This window comes from Priapulus caudatus, unplaced genomic scaffold, assembly GCF_000485595.1.
Source record: "Priapulus caudatus unplaced genomic scaffold, Priapulus_caudatus-5.0.1 Scaffold510, whole genome shotgun sequence".
Taxonomy (NCBI): Eukaryota; Metazoa; Priapulida; class Priapulimorpha; order Priapulimorphida; family Priapulidae; genus Priapulus; species Priapulus caudatus.
The window spans coordinates 101,776-109,275 of NW_014577571.1; the positions used below are offsets into that span (position 1 = coordinate 101,776).

General features: G+C 45.6%; 1 protein-coding gene across 1 annotated transcript in view; it reads left to right on the forward strand.

The window, feature by feature from the left end:
• LOC106811156 (protein jagged-2-like) overlaps positions 1 to 7,500 on the forward strand; it is a 58,398-nt gene that overhangs the window by 11,957 nt on the left and 38,941 nt on the right. The gene's annotated exons all lie outside the window — the stretch shown is intronic.

A 7,500-nucleotide genomic window follows, 5' to 3' on the forward strand; every position in this document is an offset into this window, starting at 1 on the left:
AGGTATTGGGATCCCGATGTAGCAGTGGATCTTGTTGAAGAGATGATATGGGCCCCGTTTTCACATGCACTGGGTAGTGAGTGGTAGTCTCAGATAAAGACAGTCCTGTGTCTGTGAGACGAATGTTGGATATTGCTTCGTTGAGGAGGGCTGCTTCCGCGCAGTGTTGCAACATGTAATTATGCGGCCACCGTCAGGGTTTCCGGTCTTTGTCATTTACGGGACAATGTCCAATCATTTAAGGCTGGTGGCTGACCGTGTGATTCTGTAGTGGTGGTTTTTCTTCGTGAAGTGCGACTGAAGAAGCTCCCATTACGTTATGGGATGTTAAGATTGTCGTGTAAATGTATCAAATGTTCAGCATAGGCAATAAGAAGGCAATATTGCAGAGATGTTCATATTCAAGGGCGGTCAGCTGATAGGGCGGGTGTAAGGTTAATTAGGTCTGAACATAGGTGAAGAGTCGATCAGTGAGAGTGACGAATTTCGGCACTAGGTAAAGTTTTTACTTAATATGTGGCAGATAGGTTTTTGTATTTCGCGGAACGTTGGCGATAGCAGAGAAGTATATTCGAGAGTGTGGAGAGAAAGGTGGTGGGTGGTTGTTGAAGCCGCCGAGTATAGGTTTGGGTGATAAGGCTTGCGTCTATCGTTAAGTTTTGAAGATCTTCGGCGATCTGCAAGGAATTCAGGCGGCACGGTGTATCTGAATACTATAGAAGCTAGCTGGGGCAGTTAAGGCTCGCATACTTGAATTTGACGGAAATTGACCTAGATCTGGTGTGCAATTTGGACTGGCCTGACAATTACCGGTAGAGAGTGCGTATTAGTAACGTCACCGCGAGAACTGCAACGGTTTTCTAAGCGGGATATGCATTTCATTTCCCTTTTTTTCAACTGAGTTAATTGCCCTTTCGGAGTTGTCTTTGTAATTCGATATTAATATTTCGTACTCATTAGGGGTATTTATGATTAAATAATACGCACTGTCGCTTTCAAAGTCAGGGCGGGTTTGACGAAGCGTACTGACTTTAAAGTATGAATAAATAATATCATATATTAGGTCTACTTTTCAACATCCCGGCTGCTAAATTTTGCAACGAGTGTATAACGCGCAATACGTTTTTCTTCTACTTTATATTCATGTTCGTCGTAGAAGGGTTTAGTTTACGTTTCAGCTGACTGATCAGAAGTCTCGGGGCAAATCTCTGCGGCAATCAGACGCCAGTGTGAAGTACGCGGCACAGGCAAATCGTATAACCTCGACTGCTCTGAGTCGACAGGTTCCACACGCTAGCACTAACTGAACGCACACTAATTCGACGCAATAGCGCTTGTGCAGTGGTAGCCCAGCGGAGATGCCATTATCTATGCAGTTTCATAACACTGCGTTAACCTCATGCATAACTCAAACGGGAACTAGCCTATCTTGCACACGCATGAGGCAGCAGTAGATAATGTATACTGTCAGTGTAAGACATTTTCTATAGCCTCTGGTTCATTGAGTCCATATATACACAAAACTGGCTATAAATGTTATGTAATATAGTCATTACAAAAATGTTACGTCTTTCATAGAATTGCATCATTAAAGGCTTATACATTTATTTTGTAGCATGGCAAAACGGAGAGCTAGCGGCGCAAGTTAAGCCTATAGACGGTCTTTAACACTTACTACCGGTCAGACACATTGTATACTCAATATAACATCGATTCACAGTCCCACGCATGCTAGCGTTATTTTCACTTCTTACGCCCTGCTAATTTCCACACAGTGTATAAGCATATCGTTTTTCTGTCTACTGTAAATTCATGTTCGTGCGATCGTAGAAGTGAGTTTTACTTTCAGTCTGACTCAGGTCTCGCCGTTGCATATTGCGGCAATCAGACGCCAGTGTGAATAGGGCGGCACACGCAAAGTTCGTTTTGGCGAGTCGCTCGTAGGTTTTATAAGCCAGCTTTTCTATACATATGCTGTCTGGATTTAAATGTAGTGGATGTAAAGAGATGTAGGTGTCACAAATCTAAGCGCCGGTCCAGAAGCCGATTGGTAGTTTATCATAAGCAGTGCACACACTGGATGACAATATCGCTGCGCAACTGTGGTAAGGTTTACATTAATATCTAGTTACGCCTACCACACCGCCTGTCCACTCGCGTAGCAGAGGATAGTGGAAGTCAGTATGTGTGTTTTGTGGGCGGCGGTATGTTCTGTGACAGACCGCAGAGATCGAGCAGGCAAAGGAAAGTAAAGTCACTAAGTAAAACAAAGTATAGTCGGTAGAGTATAAGTATAGTATAGTATACGTATGTATAGTATAGGTATGTATGTATAGTATAGTATAGTATAGTATAGGTATAGTGAAAGTTATATCAGTATAGTATACGGTATAGTATAGTATTGTAAGTATAGGTATACTATAATATAGCGAGCATAGCATAGCACAGCAGTAGCCATAAGCATAGCAAGGCGGAACATAGCATTGGCATAAGTATAGTATTGCACAGCACAGCCAGCACAGCGAGCCCTCACAAGTAGGTGATATACGATATAGTAGTATAGTATAGTATATGTTACTCAGAATGTAAATCTTCGAACGGGGCTGAAAGTTATTCGCTTTTGTCACTGCCGATGTTAAGTTTTACTTGACCTCAGCCTATATTTCCGTTCATGGTGTACAACTGGGAGCCGTAAGTCATGTCGGTGCAGAGACACTTCCTATACGTACACATGGTTGGGGCGAACGTGTCATGCGTAGCAAAATGATGGAGATATTTGGCAATTATTGGTAGATAGTGGGGAAACATGTCGTTAGCTCGACAAGTGGACTTGTTACGTTTTTATATGGGTTCTGCATGTCCATACATCATTCATATGATCATATGATTCGTGTCATGCTTGCATATGTATTGATATAATGCCATAATGTCATTTCATGTAACAAATGAAATGGGTATGTTGAAGTGTGTTACAACTTCTGTTACTTTCTGTTTTTACAGTTCTTGCATGTTTCAAACGAACAATTTCTTTCTGCTAATTCCCAGTGATGCATCAGTAACATGTCGCTTTTCACTTCTGTGCTTATAGGATGTTCAGAGTCGGAGAAAGAGGATACGTCAAGATGTGCGCCTGGTCGTAAGTGCAGTTCCCACAATTGCGCAACAACAGCAGCTTAGCCATTGCTTGTGTCTGTCTTAATGCAGCTGCAGAATTGCAGAAAACAGCAGCAGCAATGGCTGTGTATTTGCGAGCATGTTGTGTCTTGGGTATATAACCCAATCATAGTAGGGGGCCACAATACAACAGCCTGTTGGAGAGAGTCATATACGTCATTGCTGCTTGTAGTTTTGCTCCCTCGTTGCAGAACAGCATACACACAGTCCGTGTGATGCCACTTTACGCTTCATGAGGGCCATATGCCCATCGCTCAGCCGCCGTCACTTTGCGATAAACAGGCATGGTTCTAGGAGTTGCATGTACTCTGTGTAACAGTTGTATGTGTGTCGACGTACACGTGGAAAAGCAAAGGGCTTCTTGGAAGTATGCCTGGCTGCTGTCGTCTGCACCTTGTTTGACAAAAATGAGTAGGCTGATGCTAACAGCTTATATGTCAATTTCTGCCTTCAGACATTGCAGAGCTGCCTTAATATGTGTTGATGCAGTGGTTGCCTAGCCATGTAAGACACAAGAGATAAGGGATGAGACAAATTCGATGTTACGACAATGAACATTTTGTCGATGAATGCGAGTGGTGCTTTGTCACGGTGTCGGTCACTGGACAGAACATGCTACCCAGAAGTCACGAGATCGGAGAGAGACGAACAAGAAGAGCGAGGAGACAGCAATAGATAGCGGCCGAGGATAGAGAGGGATACAAAGAAGAGAGAGACAAGAGCCAGCAAGAGAGAGAGGGAGCGGACAGGAAAGGGGATAGCACAGGCCGCGCGCACGGGCACGCATTAGCTATTGATTCTAATTCTCGACTGCTCGGTGGATGCTATGGATCCGTAGCGCGGGCCACGCACTTCGGCGCACGGACCATAGCTGCCAGCAGCTGCATACTGTCGTAGGACGTTCCGCGTCGCTGCGCCAGAGATCAGCACTTGCCGCGGAAACTGCGCGCAAGAATCTGCGCTTGCAGCGCTTGGGATCAACATCTCCTTTCGGCAACGTTCTCAGTATCCGTCTCATCTGGTGGGCCGTGTCATTATATTATAGTATAGCCAAGACAAATCCTAGCCAGGAACTGTCGTCACACATAATGTTGGTTTGTAGGTCAAAGAGTTGAGCAGGGCCTGTGTACAGACTTAGATGAAAGGACTTATACTTATACTTATCGCACATACGCTTACGAGCTAACAGGTTTTTGGCTGCGGTTTGCACACTAGCTCCGGTTAGTTCATTGGTAAACTGCACAAGTGGACGTGCGTTGATGGGCAAGATCCCGATATAGGGTTGCTAATGGCTAGATACCGACTCACAGTCGCCCATATAGTTGGCGGTCTCGTGATATTATATTATTTATGTCTATTTATGTTTGGTCCCCGGGGTTGGCGTACATGTAAGCCACCGGGGATGATAAGGAAATATTGTAATTTTTTCATCCGCCTGATGAAAGCAAGCTCGTGTGATTCCGCTTGTGTGGTTTATTTGCGATTCGTGTTACGTTTTGTGTTTAGCGAGCGGGTATGTTTGTAGCGGGACTATTCAGATTGTTCCTGCTGATGTTGGTGCTGCTGCTGCTGCTGTTGTTGGCTGATGGCTGCTGCTGATGGGGGTGTGGTGGGAGAGTGGGTCACGCAGTTTTCTACGTAACGGTTTTCTGAGAGTGCATTCGAACCGGGTGAAGAATGAAGCTAGATGGCGAACGAGTGAAGATTGAGAATAGGGAACGGCTATAATTTACAGGACACCCCGTCTTTTATGTTGTGGAGTCATTCATTACAGTGTGAGATACGGAGAAGAAGCGCCCTCACATGTTGGTCTGATTCTTAGTAACGCTGATGCGCGCGTGTTGCTACTTTTTTTCCGTAGTTAATGGTGTTTAATGGATTATAGGAACATGTCTGTTGATTGGCATGTTCTAGTCTACCCACGATCGTACATGCTATTTATGTAGCCTAAAGCCCGTGATGTTATTGTTGTAGCGTGCTGTCCTGTTTATATTTATATATACAGCAGGACTCGCCAATGCCGGACCACCTCGGGGTCGTCTTATTAAGTCCAGCTTTGTGAAGTTTGGTTTATATAGGGGGGCTCTTAACATGAGGGGGGGGATGCTACATTCTCAGGTCGGTGTTGGACATAAAACATCGTTTGGTTTAACGTGGGATTTCTGTGTTGAGGTCGGATTCGTGAGTTGACTTTTATAAGACGTGTACACGCATAATATGATTATGTTTAATTTTACGGATTTCATGATTGGTGAAATGTGATCTCACATGGATTCTTTAAGCGTCGATAGAATCAAACATGCTCTGTGGTTAACTTAGTAAGACATTTTAGTCAAACAACTTTGGCCTCATCAATATACTACAGTTCAAACCTTTTATATAACGGTCAGCTCAAGGGAAATTAATGGAAGTGTCCTCAATAGAGAGGTGCAATTAATGGAAGTGTCCTTAAAACTCACAGAGGTGCAATTACTATAGCGCGCTTTTACTGTACTAGCTCGTCACGTCGAAAAACGGTATCAGTTATGACAGCATGATGTCTAACTTGTCTTTATACAGCGAGTGACCGTTCTATACAGTGACCATTTTTCTACACAGGTGGACGACTAACTCAAAAAAAGAACAGTACGTGCGTGACGGCGCATCTATTCGCGTCGTGTATGGTGATGTGACTGTAACATTGTCATGCGTGTGTTTGTGCTGTGGTAGAAGTGAGGAGGGTTGACGAACTGTCTGTACGCAGCCATGCATGGAATTGAGGCGCAGTGTCCATGCTGATGAGAAGGGATATTACTGCAACTGTCCGCCCGCTCCACCGGGGCCTACATAGCGAGGTCGACTGCAGGTGAGGGTGGGGGAGGGGAGAGGGGAGGAGGGAGCGGCAGGAGAGAGAGAGGGAGAGTGGAGCCAGAGTGGTGAACGCCTGGACCGGTTCTAGGACAGAGGGACAAGAATGAGAGCGAGAGAGAGATAGAGAGAGAGAGAGAAGAGAGAGAGAGAGAAGAGAGAAAGAGAGAGAGAGAGAGAGAGAGAGAGCGAGAGAGAGATGAGAGAGAGAGAGAGACTAGGAAGAGAGAGAGAGAGAGAGAGAGAGAGAGAGAGACGGGAGAGAGAGAGACGTAGAAAGAGGCAGAGAGAGAGAGAGAGAGAGAGAGAGAGAGAGAGTGTGTGTTGTGTGTGTGCGTGCGTGCGTGCGTGTGCGTGCGTGCGGTACGTACGTGCGTGTGTGCGTCCGTGTGCGTGTGTGCGTGCGCGCACGTGTGTGCCTCCGTGTGGGTGTGGGTGTGTGTTTGTGTGTGTGTGTGTGCGTGCGTGCGTGCGTGCGTGCGTGCGTGCGTGCCTGCTGCATGCGTGCGTGCGTGCGTGCGTGCGTGTGTGTGTCTATGTGTGCGTCCGTGTGCGTGTGTGCGTGCGCGCGCGTGTGTGCGCGGTATAAAGATTTGCGAGACATTGTTGCGGAAATGCCGCTACGAGTACGCGAACACAGCAGAAAACAGCCCAGGGGCGGTTCTCCCCACATAGCGAGACATAAATACAAGCTGCCGAGACACGCAGTGTTACATAAGACCCATACAAACACACACACAGCCCACAGCACACCCGATCTGCCCACACACCCCCTACATGAGTTATATGTGTGTACGCGCGCGCGTCGTATATATGTGTGTGTATACATTGTATTTATGTTTGAAATCCGACGTGAGATATTTTGAAACGATTGCTCTCTAGCTAGTACGGAAGCGTTTTTACGCGACTACTCGCAAATACCAGGCTAGAGCTTGCAATTTACCATGGGCTGGATGTGTCAGCTATAACCGATGGTTAAGCCCATATTGTAATTTCGTACGCAAACTATCCAGGAAGTGAATCATCTCGTGGCATGCGGATCATGCAATAAAACGAGAGGTACACGTGCTGGCCCGTTTACTGTGAGGGGGGAATAAACGTCGATAGAGAGAGAGAGAGTGCCAAGCGACACATCGTAAAATCATGCGAATCTTTGACCTAGCATACAAAAAACAGAAACTCTCGCCTCGGTAGAATTTTTTTTCCTGTATCCCGCGAGAACAGTCCTATAACTCCTTTGCATCGTGACGTAACAAACAGGAAGCAACCACCGTTCCAAACAGAAATGCGATTTTGTTAAATCCAGTAAACGCCATGCAGGCTTCATGCAAAAATGTCGTAATACATTTGTATCAACCCTGTTTTTTAATGATGCTCGATACTCAATGTTACTCATACGTCGGTAGTCATTGCACTATGAAATAGCATTCCCTGAATAACGAGTATGTACTAAAATATTTCCCCTCACCGCTAACCTGG